At 43.9% G+C, this 16,338-nt stretch overlaps 1 long non-coding RNA gene across 1 annotated transcript; it reads right to left on the bottom strand.

Annotated features, from left to right (window-relative positions):
- Window positions 1-560: 560 nt before the first annotated feature.
- LOC106580273 (uncharacterized) lies at window positions 561-1,763 on the bottom strand. The gene is made up of 2 exons (XR_001322853.2): window positions 1,712-1,763; window positions 561-1,412 (listed from the first exon to the last, which is right to left on the bottom strand). It is a non-coding gene; the product is annotated as an uncharacterized lncRNA (long non-coding RNA).
- Window positions 1,764-16,338: the final 14,575 nt, after the last annotated feature.

Genomic DNA, 16,338 nt, shown 5'->3' with positions numbered 1-16,338 from the left:
AGAGAGCAGACCAGGAAGGACGGGACCCACAAAATGCTCAGCGAGGGGTGAGAGGCAGAGATGGCGGCCTTATTTAGTGATTGGAAATAAACCAGTGACATCAGTGGGGAGGGCATTAGTGGTGGAGCCTCCTGTAAGAGAGATGGCTCATTCCCTAAGGTAAGTTACCGTGGGGAACTGGCAGGATGCTGTGTCACGCACCCCTTGAAGCCTCCTTTCAGATCTGTGATGACAAAAACACACACACACAGACGGACACACACACAGATGCACACGCACGGGCACGCACACACACACACACACACACACACACACACACACACACACACACACACACACACACACACACACACACACACACACACACACATTTGGAGACCGTAAAACAGATTTTCCAGATGTCTTATTTTGCAGCGTAGTATTGACATCCAACTGATGTAGCGTTCTATCTTAGAAGACACATATCCGGGTTAGGCACCATCGTTTGTTGTCTGATGTTCCTAGGCCCTTTCATGCTTATCACGTAGAATGCTATTTCAATCATACTCCCATGTCATGCTTAAGCGCAAAATGTGTACTTTATTGAGGAAAATCGGTTAAACAACTGTGGGGTTTTTTTGTTGCGAAAATGCACGTGTGCAGATGGAAAAAAACTAAGCAAAGAAAAAAGGCCAGTTTCATCCTCTGTAAAGAAATGCTTCATGGGAGAAGAGAAAAGAAAAATCAGGAAATGAATGTGAGGTCATCTGCACCAGGGAGAGTATAGGCTTGAAGGTTTTCAATAAAATGCCCATGTGACAACTTTTGCACATCTTTGCAAATTCCGTTCTCTCTCCATCACTTTGGGAGTGTTTACAGCTGTGGAAAATACACAGAGACATCTGCAGCTCTGGCCTTAGCGTAAGTTAATGCACTGATATTGTTACTTGGTACACTGTGGTTTTTTCTCTCCATATTATTCTAAGAACGCTAGCCGCGGAAAAGGACAATGACTGTTTAAGCCTGCAAGCGGTGGAAGTCTTCTAAGCCAGAAGAATCAGACTTTAAGTGAAACCAGAGTTATCAGAGAACGAGTAGTTCCCTCCACAACATTAGATGTTGTTGTTTTTCTTGTAGATCCGATTTAAAAAAAGAATTGAATCGCTGCTTTGTTCACATTATAGCTGGTGGGAATATGATGCTCAAACAAAGACTTGTAGTTGTGGTTTGGGAACAGTTGAGGCCTGAGAGCCAGATCTGCATGCCTTCAAATAGCCACACCTTCATACTAGAGAGAGAGAGAGAGAGAGAGACAAATTGTGCCTCCTTATTGTCCACATCAAAACAGATCCTAAGCCTGATGTAGTCTTGTTGGCGACACACTGTCCATTTACATAATTCCTCCATTCCTTCTCTTTCCACTGGTAAGGTCTCTGGAAGAAGATAAAAACAGAGGGAGTAAGCTAAAATAAAAGAAGTGAAGATAAGGAATAGCACGAGGCAGAGAGCGAGCAGGAGAGTGAGATCTCCGCAGCATGTTATTAAGGCCGTGAGGCTGGGGTAGAGCACTGTCATGGGCGTGTGTCTGAAAGGGGGCTTCAGCCTTTGGCTTTCCACGCATTTTCACACACCGTAAATCACTCTACTGGGTCTGGCTGTGTGTTACGTGAATGATATATTTTATTTACACTACAGAGGAAAACACACATGGTCATTATTAATCATCCCCCACCTTTAATAACGATTCAACTTCCAGTCATTCATCACCTCTTCCAAACCCACGCCTGCAGAAAAAGAAGGAAAAAAGGAAGAGGATGATAAAAACAAACATGTCTGGCTAACAAGAGCAGGGTGCTTTAGAAGATAGAGCTAGCTAGCTAACAACACCAAGAACGAACCAGTTGCATTGCTAAGGCATTCAAACCTGCCACTAACGAAAATGTGTGGTTTGCTTGCGTTGATGTGTTAGCAAGCGGGATATCTGTACTTATCGGTGTGGAACTGAGAGTGGAATACCTCGATGACATGAGAACTATTCTGCTCTGTGACATGTTTACACTAGTTGGCTTTAGCGCCATTACTCACTTTCACTTGTCTCACTTAGAAGTCCCCCTTAATGATGGAGTACAATCATAACCACATACATCCCAGACACAAAGATATGGCTGTCAGAGAAATCTGCTGACTTGGCCAATGTGTCTAAATTACTGTCCAATCTCGTCAAAACTAGATGGTTATTTCACCCCTCCCCCATACACACAAATAAGACGTACATAAAATGATAGATCTCACCGAACATGATCTGTGTGAAACGCCCCATTTTGTACTCAGCAAAGGTTATGCTGGGCAGGCAGACTATAATAACTCCAGTTAGATGTAGTAGACTAGTTCAGAATGATACTTCATGTTTAAAATGATTTAGAAAGCGATCCATTTCTCAGCCATCGCTGTAACTTATACTTCACAGTGAACAGTTTGTTTGAAACTCTTCCAAATCACACAAGAGGAGAGCGTTATAAAAAAAAATGGTGGAGCACATACTTGAGGTTCTGGGCTGTGGGAAAGGGAATAAGATACTGAGACAATGAATGAGGGGAGGTGAACAGAGCAAAGAGCTAAATGCCTGGGACTGCTGCGAAAAGAAATGTTGCACCACGTGATTGGCTAAAGACCAGTCACGTGATCTGTGGTGGCAGCCATTGCTGGAGTACTTATGGGCTTGTTGGCAGGCTGTAAATCAGGGTGTGAAAACAAAAGCTGAACACAGTCCAGGCTGTGGACACCACCAATATAGCCCACTTAATGCCATGCCATAGGATAGCCACCAGGCAGACAACAAAAAGAAACAATCGTTATCCCTGACACCAACAGCTTGTGCTCCTCCCTCCAGTTTTTGAGAAGCATTCTCCCGCGATGCAAACCCCACGTAACAACCGACAGATTGTTTCCAAATGTGTGTTTGTGTTTGTGTGTGTGTGTGTGTGTGTGTGTGTGTGTGTGTGTGTGTGTGTGTGTGTGTGTGTGTGTGTGTGTGTGTGTGTGTGTGTGTGGGTTTCCCCCTCTTGCGGAGATTTATTCCGAAAACATAGGATCTGTTTTATGACCCGTTTTTGCATAACCCTGCTGTTGTCATCTTTTCTTCTCCTTTGCTCTTTCTCTCGCTCTTTCTCTTCCCCTTTCATTCAACGCCCGTTCTTTATTAAGTGTTGCATATGCTGCAGCAGAACTGTAAGTCTGTTATTTTTCTGTTTAGTTTAGTCTCTGTCTATGTCAACACCAGATATGGAAGTGAAGCATTTATCCATTGCCACAGTAATACGGTGAAAGCAAAGTGAGAAATAATTGAAAAGGAGGAAATAGTAGGCTTTTGATTATGTTGTGGATGTAGTCTGTCATGTCGTAATGGCTTAGATCTCCTCAACAGTGAAGCTATGCTCATGCTTAATGAACCAAGCAAAAGGTCGTTAGGAAACAGCAATATCTATTTTTTTTTTAGCACTATAGCTATCATAAAGTGAGTTGAAAGTAATAGAAAGAAGATTTAACACAGGTTCTGCTAATGTGTGCGAAGGAGGTTAACTGCTGTGTTTAGTAACAACCCAAGAATACTCCTCCTATGAAAGGTGGCAGCGTCTTTTATTGTCTTGCTCTCCCAATACTTGGAGTTTGGCAGTGTCATGTTTAATGTCAAATAAACCGTTTTTTTATGGGGTAGCATGTATGCAATACAATACGATTGAACTAATTTGTCTAACGAGTAACTGAAAAGGCCAGATTAAATTAAGGGCAGATTTGGGTGAAATCAAACATTAAACTGCCAGTCTACAGTGATATGGGCGGTTTATCACCTTATCACATTAAATTATTGTCTACAAAGGAAATACTGTAGCATGGGGGCTAACCCCACTCTGTCCTTAGAAAGGCATCTCTTTAAAAACAAACCACTGAGCCTCAATAAATAACCATTAACATTTTCTTGTTCTTCTTTCTTGACATTTTTCCCTCCCTTTTCCAACCAATGATATATCGAAATCTGTGAGACTGTAATCCTATTAATAAAGCTCTTGTCCGCGTTACATTTATTTTCCTTATAATCTCCTTCCCCGACTTCCCCTCTCTCCTCTGTCCCCTGGCTGACCCCTGTGAACATTTTCCCCCTGCACAGCTGAGAGAAATTCAGATTGATACCAAATATAATGGCCATTGTGGGTTTCATAACAAGCGGCTTGATGGTGTGATCAAAGCCGGTTGAGCCTGACAGACCGTGCCAGCCATCTTCACTAGCCCAGGCAGGGCCTCATGCGGCTTGCTGAGGTGGGGGGTCCTCCACTGTGCTCGCTGACAAACCCACCATACAGTGCTTGACCTCCCTGTTATTGTGCAGCCTCCGTGTTTAATTGCCGCTGGGGGCAGACGGATGCGTGTGTGTGTTTTTCTTAATTTGATACCTACGCACACATGCGTGGATACATGTTCATGTACATAAGTACACGCACAGAGGCACGCACAGGCAGGCAGGCAGGAATAGACAAACAGACGGACAGACACGCTGCAGCATACATACTCAAGGAGAAGCCACATGCAGACCAGCCACATGCACCTCATTCCCCATGTTGTAAGCCTGCTGCTTGAAAAGTACCCCAAATTGCACAGAAAGATTGCTTCTAAAATAACTTGGAACTATGAAGGCAGACCTGAGCAGCGAGGGCTGCGTGGCTGCATGTCTCACAGAAGATGGAGGATGACTGCTCCACACATGCATAATCCTGATGGAAATCCTTGTCCTACATGCCTCAGTAATGGTTTATGACACTGACCAAAAACGCCATCCGTATGGCGACACCAATCCACGGGCACAGAAGCCCTCTTCTCCCTCTCTCTCCAAATCTTAAACCCATCAGTTCCACAGCCAAATCCAAATGAATCAATCCCAAACTAACCTGCCATCCCTACCAGCAGACAGGGTCCGACTGAATGGGAATCTCCCCCAAGCCTTCAGTACTACATCAAATCAGAGTAGTCTACGGCAAATGGACTGACAATAATAGTGAGAAGTTAGCCTATATGCATGAGATCACCAACAGGCTTTCCATGCTGTGGAGAGAGATGGCTAGCTCCACTAAGCCCCCTTAAGGATGGAGCTGGGATTCCAGAAGAAAAGAGAGGGAAAGCAAAGGGATAGGATGTGGAGGAGTAATGGCACAAGATAATATACCGCTACAAGAAAATCAGGCTTGAAGTAAGGCACTTATTCATTTATTGATAACTTCTGTCCCCAGATTGTTACAGTAGGAAACTTGACACTCCTCGGTGTGATATTAGCTGGTTTTAATGAAAGGGGAAACTATGTATTGTTCAAATAGAATCGTTACCTTAATACTTGGTAATGCACTGAGGTAAATTTATTTAAAGAATGTTAATAACGATAAAACATGTATAGGATACACACAGTTGACGTAATGCTATGACTGTAAAAAGACAATTTGATATGTTTTCTCTTACCAAATGAGCAGATCGGCAACCGTCCCTATTGGGGTGTGAAAGTACACATTTTTAGCAGATTTGTTTTCATATTTGAAAGAGCTGAGGAATTACACAAATTGGAGGAAACATTTGGACTTGTTAAATCCTCCAGTGGGCCAGGGTTGCAGATTTGTCAGCGAGCATGCGAGACAATAAAAGTGAGGCATTGACAGAGTAAGTGAAAAGTTGAATATGGCTTCTTCACCCGGGCGCATAATGCATCGTGACCGATGAAACATTTCCCATGGTTCACAGGGTTCTCTGTCATCACTGATGGTATAAAGCCCTGGAGGCAGGGACCTGGGACTGGCCCTTTAAACAGGCGCCTCACACTTTTTATTTGGTCCTCGCACGGGGAGGAAATAGGAAAGAGAAAAGAGGGGAGTATAGAAAAATAGAGAAAAACAATACAGGAGTTTCAGTGCCTTGGTGAGTGAAGGAAATAGGAGTGTTCAAAAGTGCATTGAGAACACGTTCATTATTCCACGCCCACATACTGTATACTGTACTTTGCCCTTATTTTACAAACATTATTGTGAGTCTCATCAAATCAAATCAACGTTTATTCGTTGCGTACGTGCATTTGCATATCGCAGGTGCAGTGAAATGCTTGTGTTTCTGGCTCAGACAGTGCAGTAACACCTAGCAGTAAAACAAACAGAAACAATACACACATTATCCAGAAGAATGTCAAATAAAGAAATGAAAAAATACTGGATCATAATGAGCAATGTCAGAGATCGGAATATAAATATGTATACATATAATGGTGTGTAAAGACAGTATGGACAGTACATGAATAGAAAGGGTGTGTAGTTATATAGGATGAGCCATGACTAGAATACAGTATACACATATAAAGTGGGTAAAACAGCATGTGACCAGTGATCAATGACTCTAGGACATTTCTGGTTCAAAGAGCATTGATCTACAATTACACAAAATGTATAATTTTTGGAAATACATTTTGAAAGAGAAATAGAATGAAATGGTACTCAGACACTTTACAGTACACAAAACGAAAATTACCACAATTTTCATCTATGCTTATTCAATCACTAGCAGCGGGTAGAGGCTTATAATAATGCTGGATTCATTTCAAGTCTCTTGAAATAGATGTTCTAATATGCAAAGATCTGCTAGCCTGCTGGGTTTTCTTGCAGGTGGTACTGTATGTGTACTGTATGTCTCACTCTATCTCCATATGAAAACCAACTCACAAGACATATTTGATTGTTTTTAATGTACGTCCTTCTCCACCTATTCAATCAAATGTCTCCCAACATGGACAGGGATCTTTTATAACAAGCTAATATCACTGCCGTGCGTTTGTTCCGTTGAAAATGAGCCCAGTGACTCGGCAGCCCAGCGTCTCAGACCCTTCTCATTGTTACAGCAGGCGGGGAGAACAGACATTGTCCAGTGGAAGCCACAAAAGGGGATACAGTTGCTTTACATGGAAATCTAATAGGCAATTTACATTTAAATGTCCTCTGTCTCTGTTACGGGCTGATTTAAAAGAGCAAGGGGGCTGCATTTTAAAACCCCTGTGGGCCCCCCCCCCCCCACACGCCCTCCTCGCCCTCCCCAACCCCCCGTGTCTCCCACAAGAGCTTTCATCCTCACCTTTAAGAGCAGCCAATCAGCCGAGGACTTGGCACGGCGCTATGGCGATGGCACTGAGGAAACCTGACGCCCCAAACAAAGGACCTTCATTAAAAACATCTCCAGCAGAACACAGAGACAGGGAGAGAGAAAGAGAGAGAGAGGGGGGGGTGAGAGACAGATCGACCACATTAGCCTCTCTCCGCAACATGCACCCAAATCAAACGGCAGGTACACAGCAAAGAGAGGAGCCTCATTCCAACTCGAAGACTCAGGCGTAGACTTTGAAAGCACACTGCTGCGGCGCCCCGACATTCAATGGCAGCCATATTGGGTCAGGCCACTAATGAAGATGTGAGGTGGAGTGGGCAGATGACTGTTGGCTCTGAACACAGGGAGAGAGGAAAGCATGCCTGCCTGCCTGGCTGCCCAGACAGAGGTGTCCAGATAGGGTCTTTGATGGTGTCTGTGTCACAGCCCAATTAAAGAACAACAAAGCCCTTTCTGAGCTCTTGTTTGAATGTCACCATTATTGATAATAGCCAGCCATTCCCTATTATTGTAATATAATGCTAGAGTAGCGTGTATGGTGCCAGTATACTCAAAGCAGAGTGCATGCTAGAGTTATGGACTCAGGATCTGCAGGAAAATGGTCCAAATAATTATAGAACAGGTCCACAAACAGTCCTGACAATCAGCTGAATTTCAATGGAAATGCAGTTTACCTGTGTGGCTGTTCAGAATATTCACCAACAGCACCTGTAACGTACTGTCAAAATGTATTGCACTTACATTTCTAAAATAAAATTAAGATGTTTAAGAGCTGTGAGTGCATTTCTGTTGAGTCCGTAGCCTTTGTGAATGATACAGTGCATTCGGAAAGTATTCAGACCCCTTGACTTTTTACACATTTTGTTACGTTACAGACATATTCTAAAATTGATTACATTATTTGTTTCCTTCATCAATCTTCACACAATACCCCATAATGACAAAGTGAAAACAAGTTTTTAGAAATTTTAGCAAATGTATTAAAAATAAAAAACAGAAATACCTTATTTACATAAGTATTCAGACCCTTTGCTATGAGACTCAATATTCAGCTCAGGTGCATCCTGTTTCCATTGATCATCCCACCTGTGGTAAATTCAATTGATTGGACATGATTTGAAAAGGTACACATCTGTTTATATACGGTCCTACAGTTGACAGTGGATGTCAGAACAAAAACCAAGCCATGAGATCGAAGGAATTGTCCGTAGAGCTCCGAGACAGGATTTTGACAAGGCACATATCTGGGGAAGGGTACCAAAAAAGCAGCATTGAAGGTCCCCAAGAACAAAGTTGCCTCCATTCATTGTTAAATGGAAGAAGTTTCGAACCACCAAGACTCCTAGAGCTGGCCACCTGGCCAAACTGAGAAATTGGGGGAGAAGGGCCTTGGTTAGAGAGGTGACCAAGAACCCTATGGTCACTCTGACAGAGCTCTAGAGTTCCTTTGTGAAGATGGGAGAAACTTCCAGATGGACAACCATCTCTGCAGCAGTCCACCAATCAGGCCTTTATGGTAGAGGGGCCAGATGGAAGCCACACCTCAGTAAAAGGCACATGACAGCCCGCTTGGAGCTTGCCAAAAGGCACCTAAAGGACTCTCAGACCATGATAAATTAGATTCTGTGGTCTGATGAAACCAAGATTGAACACTTTGGCCTGAATGCCAAGTATCACATCTGGAAGAAACCTGGCACCATCCCTAGGGCGAACCATGGTGGTGGTAGCATCATGTTGTGGGGATGTTTTTCAGCAGCAGGGACTGGGAGACTAGTCAGGATCGAGGGAAAGATGAACTGAGCAAAGTGCAGAGAGATCTTTGATGAAAACCTTCTCTAGAGTGCTCAGAACCCCAGACTGGGGTGAAGGTTCACCTTCCAACAGGACAACGACGCTAAGCACACAGCCAAGACAATGCAGGCGTGGCTTCAGGACAAGTCTCTGAATGCCCTTAAGTTGCCCAGCCAGAGCCCGGACTTGAACCCGATCAAGCATCTCTGGAGAGACCTGAAAATAGCTGTGCAGCGATGCTCCCCATCCAACCTGATGTAACTTGAGAGGATCTGCAGAGAAGAATGGTTAGAAGACCAGCATCCCGGAGTCACCTCTTCACTGTTGACACTGAGACTGGTGTTTTGCAGGTGCAATTTAATGAAGCTGCCAGTTGAGGACTTGTGAGGTTTCTGTTTCTCAAACTAGACACTCTTATGTACTTGTCCTCTTGCTCAGTTGTGCACCGGGGCCTCCCTCTCCTCTTTCTATGCTGGTTAGAGCCAGTTTGCTCTGTTCTGTGAAGGGAGTAGTACACAGCGTTGTACGAGATCTTCATTTTCTTGGAAATGTCTCGCATGGAATAGCCTTCATTTCTCAGTACAAGAATAGATTAATGAGTTTCAGAAAAAAATATTGGTTTCTGGCCATTTTGAGCCTTTAATCGAACCTACAAATGCTGATGCTCCAGATACTCAACTAGACTAAAGAAGGCCAGTTTAATTGCTTCTTCAATCAGCACAACAATTTTCAGCTGTGCTAACATAATTGCAAAAAGGTTTTCTAATGATTAATTAGCCTTTTAAAATGATAAACTTGGATTAGCTAACACAACATGCCATTGGAACACAGGAGTAATGGTTGCTGATAATGGGCCCTCTGTACGCCTATGTAAATATTCCATACAAAATCTGCCATTTCCAGCTACAATAATAATTTATAACATAAACAACATCTACACTGTATTTCTGATCAATTCAATGTTATTTTAATGGGCAAAAATTTGATTTTCTTTCAAAAACAAGGACATTTCTAAGTAACCCCAAACTTTTGAACAGTAGTGTATATGGGTAAGATAGTCTAGCTAACTACATTTTCAGATGTTGCACACTTCTAATTTTGACAAAGTCGTTTTAATTTCAAGTTAAAGTGTACTGTTAGCTATCTAGTTGTATGTATGATCTTATTATTCGTATCTCAGAGCTATTTGCTTGGCTAGTTATAGTCTAATTTTAGCTATTTAACATTGAACCTGGTTGGTTAGCTACCTGCAGATTCATGCATGGTGGTAACGTCATGAGTTGGGATTATGTTTTTTTGTTTAGCTAGCTAGCTACATGTCTTTAAAAAAGACTCCACTATGCAAGTATCCATTTAAGTAGAATTTCACTGTGGCAACTGTTGATAGACGTAGCTGGGAAATTCAGTCTGGCCATCTATTCCGATTTCAGAGCACTCTTGTCTGATTGTGCCAGAGCGCAGAATAACTGATGATCTTATGAACGTTCAACACCCGTTGAATATGGCCGGTGTCAGTAAACGTTGGCAAAAAAGCATAATTAAATTGTTGCCAGCAGCACAGTTACAGTCACCATGGTAACATCAAAACAGTTTAACCAGCTCTGCTAGGGCGGGTAAAATGGTCAGAGTGGAGTGTTCTCTCATTTGTGTAGATTTAGATGCACTATTGTAAAGTGGTTGTTCCACTGGATATCATAAGGTGAATGCACCAATTTGTAAGTCGCTCTGGATAAGAGCGTCTGCTAAATGAATGTGTCTGGAAGTTGCTTGCAAGCTAGCCAATGTTAGCCTGTTAGCTTGGGTGCTTGACTGCCATTGTGAGGTCAGAACGCTCCAATCAACCCTACTTATCAACCAGAGCATCCAATGTGCGCTCGGAACCATCCGAGAGCGAAACGCTCTGAATTTACGAACGGACAATCTGACAGCACAGTTGCAGTCACCAACGCTCTGGATAACATAAAAGCAGCCTAACCAGCTCTGCTAGGGCGAGTAATATTCAGTGAGCTGTTCTCTCATTTGTGTCTGGAAGTAGCTAGCAAGTTAGCCAGTTAGCTTGGGTGCTTGACTGCTGTTGTTAGTACAAAACATTCGGATCAACCATTAAAGAGATGGGTGGGGCTAAAGCATAAGAGGGTGTGAACAATGCTGAATGGGTGTAGACAAAGAAGAGCTGTTGGTACCAAAACATTCAAGGCCATTTTCTCAAAAGTGAGGTTACAAGTTTATCAACTTTCAAAGCATAATTACTTTCCCATTGTTCCTCATATGCGTGTATGATATACAATTTTGTAGCTTTGTGTCTCTGCTTTTATCCAATGTAAAAAACAGCATTTCAAATTTAGCCAACATTTTGAAAAAACAGATTTTGCTTTGCCATTATGGGGTATTATGTGTAGATTTATGAGGGAAAAAAACAATTTAATACATTTTAGAATAAGGCTGTAACGTAACAAAATGTGGAAAAAGTCAAGGGTTCAGAATACTTTCCGAATGCACTGTATATGCCATATTATTGCCCACACAACAACAAGGCACCTGGAAGGTTTGTGGTATACTGTATGGTCAATATACCACTGCTAAGGACTGTATCCAGGCATTCCGCGTTGACCATATACCACACCTCGGACCTTATTGCTTAAATTACCCATTTTGTGTTGTGTTGACACAGAGGCAGGAAGCAGCGCCCTGCGCCCCGACTCAAATGTTATAGCCTCACAGTGGGTCTTACCCAGGAGGAGGACATGAGCGGGGACGATAATCCCACACCTAACGTTTCCTAATGTTGTCTCTCTCCCTCCATGTTCTCTCTCTGTTCTGGGACGTTCTGCCAAGGTGCTGCTCTCCTGCCAGGCCGTGTCCTAAACGGCACCCTATCCCCTACATAGGGCGCTGTGTCAAAAGTAGTGCACTATAGGGAATAGGGTGCCATTTGGAATGCAGAAAGAGAGAGTCAACGCTGAGTGCGGGTGAGATCTTTCCCTGTTTCGGGCTCAGGTTTCACTCAACAACGTTCAAAATGAAGACATTGACACAACATGTAGGTGTCTATACAGTGGGGTCTGAAATGATTGTCATCCTTGATAAAGATGCGAAAAAAAGACTGTATAAAATATACTGCTCAAAAAAATAAAGGGAACACTTAAACAACACATCCTAGATCTGAATGAAAGAAATAATCTTATTAAATACTTTTTTCATTACATAGTTGAATGTGCTGACAACAAAATCACACAAAAATAATCAATGGAAATCTAATTTATCAACCCATGGAGGTCTGGATTTGGAGTCACACTCAAAATTAAAGTGGAAAACCACACTACAGGCTGATCCAACTTTGATGTAATGTCCTTAAAACAAGTCAAAATGAGGCTCAGTAGTGTGTGTGGCCTCCACGTGCCTGTATGACCTCCCTACAACGCCTGGGCATGCTCCTGATGAGGTGGCGGATGGTCTCCTGAGGGATCTCCTCCCAGACCTGGACTAAAGCATCCGCCAACTCCTGGACAGTCTGTGGTGCAACATGGCGTTGGTGGATGGAGCGAGACATGACGTCCCAGATGTGCTCAATTGGATTCAGGTCTGGGGAACGGGCGGGCCAGTCCATAGCATCAATGCCTTCCTCTTGCAGGAACTGCTGACACACTCCAGCCACATGAGGGTCTAGCATTGTCTTGCATTAGGAGGAACCCAGGGCCAACCGCACCAGCATATGGTCTCACAAGGGGTCTGAGGAGCTCATCTCGGTACCTAATGGCAGTCAGGCTACCTCTGGCGAGCACATGGAGGGCTGTGCGGCCCCCCAAAGAAATGCCACCCCACACCATGACTGACCCACCGCCAAACCGGTCATGCTGGAGGATGTTGCAGGCAGCAGAACGTTCTCCACGGCATCTCCAGACTCTGTCACGTCTGTCATGTGCTCAGTGTGAACCTGCTTTCATCTGTGAAGAGCACAGGGCGCCAGTGGCGAATTTGCCAATCTTGGTGTTCTCTGGCAAATGCCAAACGTCCTGCACGGTGTTGGGCAGTAAGCACAACCCCCACCTGTGGACGTCGGGCCCTCATACCACCCTCATGGAGTCTGTTTCTGACCGTTTGAGCAGACACATGCACATTTGTGGCCTGCTGGAGGTCATTTTGCAGGGCTCTGGCAGTGCTCCTCCTGCTCCTCCTTACACAAAGGCGGAGATAGCGATCCTGCTGCTGGGTTGTTGCCCTCCTACGGCCTCCTCAACGTCTCCTGATGTACTGGCCTGTCTCCTGGTAGCGCCTCCATGCTCTGGACACTACGCTGACAGACACAGCAAACCTTCTTGCCACAGCTCGCATTGATGTGCCATCCTGGATGAGCTGCACTACCTGAGCCACTTGTGTGGGTTGTAGACTCCGTCTCATGCTACCACAAGAGTGAAAGCACCGCCAGCATTCAAAAGTGACCAAAACATCAGCCAGGAAGCATAGGAACTGAGAAGTGGTCTGTGGTTCCCACCTGCAGAACCACTCCTTTATTGGGGGTGTCTTGCTAATTGCCTATAATTTCCACCTGTTGTCTATTCCATTTGCACAACAGCATTTGAAATTTATTGTCAATCAGTGTTGCTTCCTAAGTGGACAGTTTGATTTCACAGAAGTGTGATTGACTTGGAGTTACATTGTGTTGTTTAAGTGTTCCCTTTATTTTTTTGAGCAGTGTATATAATAGATATAAAGATCTACAATTGAATGTATGCAGCAAAAAAAAATAATCTTATATTCGTTTTACTAATAGAATTGTTTAGAATTTTTTTTGTTTAGAAGCAATTGTTCGGAAGAAAAAAACTCAAAAAGATGAATTATTAAAAGATCAAAATTATTGGCCACTTTGAGAGGATAACGGCACTGAGCTTTTATCTAAACTGTTTAATGAGACTGGAGACCACATTGGGAGGGTCTTAGACCATTCCTCAGTACAGAATCTTTCCAGATTATTGATATATTTTGTGTGCGCTTATGTACTGCCCTCTTCACTTCACCCCACAGATTTTCAACGGGGTTCACGTACCGTTATCCTCGCAAGGTGAGGTATTGAAAGGTATTGAAAACAGGGCTACCAATAACTCTAACCCATATCTTAAAAAAAACATATACATATTAGTTATTAGTTAAACAAAATCTCTTTCTCTGAACAATTGTATTAGTATAAAATAATACGGTAGCTCAGTATTTATATAATTTATTTTATACAGTCTTTTTTGCTCATCTTTATCAAGGGTGCCAATAATTTCAGACCCGGCTGTACATGACAGAGGATGAATGTGTGAAGTTAATGCAGCAGTAACCAACGCACTGTTATAACCTAAAGGATTAATCTGCACCCGCGTGGACCTGGGAGGGGAAGATGTGAAAAGCTATAACGCTTCCATAAAACTTGACTTTACTGCATATAGAATTATACACCTTATGTTCATCATAAATGGTGGGTAATTCATCTATAGCAGTAATAAACCACAAAATATGGGCTGCATATATCCTACATAACAATATACTTCAGTGGGATAAATTAAATACGGCGGCATGATTTACAAAGTACACCTATACATTATTGGAATATTTAATGAGTCAAAAATGGCATGGCACACGCCTGCAGAGCATTTTACTGTGGTGGTTGTCGGTGCAGGCGGTGTGGAGTAATGAATGTGTGACTCCTTGCGGTCGGGCTCAGCCACTGAGAAGCACTATGCACTGTATCATCGCGCTCCTAATAAAGGGAGGTGGCGCCGTTTGAACATAAGGAAAGTTATGGAAAATATCTCTCACCCAAGGACACACCACCAGATGTGCCAAGACTTATGGGAGCAATCATAGGTGGCCAAGGCTCTGTTGTGGGCCTTATTAAGTTAGGCTGCAATCCAGCACCTTCAACTTATTAAGCTGTCAAGAGTTCCAATGATTAAAACCAAAGAAAGGTCAGTGTCATACCGTCACCATTGTGCAGCCCTGATATTTGCTTTTAGGCCCCCAGACCTAATGAAGATGTTTTACTTGATACAGGAAGCTGGGATTGAATGAAACTGGTCTTTTGAGATGGGCCTCCCCCCCCCCATTACGTTTTTATACTGGAAGAGCCCTTGTAAAATTATCCAATATTTTCTATTTTCTTCTTTCTCCTAAACTATTACTTTCTCCCTTTCTCCTTCTCTTGTTCTTTTTCCGTCCTCGCAGAATTCTTTGAAATTCATTTAATCTGAGGAAGAGTGAAAATGGGAGTGAGGGAATCAGACTCATTGGGAGCGAGTGGAATGCTGGGCTATGCTAGTCTCCATTCAGCTGGTTTTGCATATCATCATGTATGGAGATCAAAGGGAGCAGGTTAATGGGAATCGGCTAGGAGGATAATTATGGGGAGGGGAGGATAGGGGCAGGGGAGGATAGGGGCAGTGCTGGTGCACCCTCCTAATATGCTCTCATTCTGCTGACAGCTGGATTCCAGCGTCTGCCCACCGAGATTAAAAAAACGAACAACAAAAAAAAAGCTTCACTTGAGTTCATTGAGAGCTGTCAGCGGCGTCCCTCAGACTCTCTTGACGGGCCGCGCTCGCTGACCCTCCCAGATTTATTCTCCTGTCACGGCTGATGATGTCATTGTGAGGGGCGCTGGTGTTGGATTGGCCCGTGGAGGAGAGAGTCCGGCGGGCAGGGTTCAGGGATTACTGGCCTCGGGCACAGAATCAATCATGGCAGAGCGATAGAGTGACGGCGATACGCCACTGCTCGCACTATTTCAATTTCAGTCCATGGTGAGAGACATGGCGTGTCACCTGTTTGTCATCGTCCTCTCCTCTCTGTCTGGATTTCTCTTTTTACTTGGTTCCAACATTGTGACACCTGCTCACAGGACAGGTGGAGAGGAGAGGACAGGAGAGAGACGTGACCATGCCCCCAGCCCTGACATTACTTTAGAGCCCAGCTACTGACATGCCTTTGACATTCCATGAAATCAGTATCATTAGTGATAGACAGCAATGAGGCATGAAATGTTGGAGTTGGGGGGGGGGGAGTGCATCTGTCTGAGTTCAAAGCATGCCCTTGACATCATAGAGTGGGTGCTCTCTTTTTAGTCAGTGCAATTCAAAAGCTGCTAATTGTAAAGGACAGATATGCAAAACCTGAGGTCACGCAGAGTTCTCTGCCATAATCAAGGTTAGAGCCAACTGACGGACGCTTCACAGGGCAGGGGTGGTAGGGGTGGTAGGGGTGGTAGAGGTGGTAGGGGTGGTAGGGGTGGTTGAGGTGGTAGGGGTGGTAGGGGTGGTAGGGGTGGTAGGGGTGGTAGAGGTGGTAGAGGTGGTAGGGGTGGTAGGGGTGGTAGAGGTGGTAGGGGTGGTAGGGGTGGTAGGGGTGGTAGGG

Source organism: Salmo salar, chromosome ssa20 (assembly GCF_905237065.1).
Source record: "Salmo salar chromosome ssa20, Ssal_v3.1, whole genome shotgun sequence".
NCBI lineage: Eukaryota > Metazoa > Chordata > Actinopteri > Salmoniformes > Salmonidae > Salmo > Salmo salar.
This window is presented reverse-complemented; position numbering and strand designations above follow the sequence as displayed.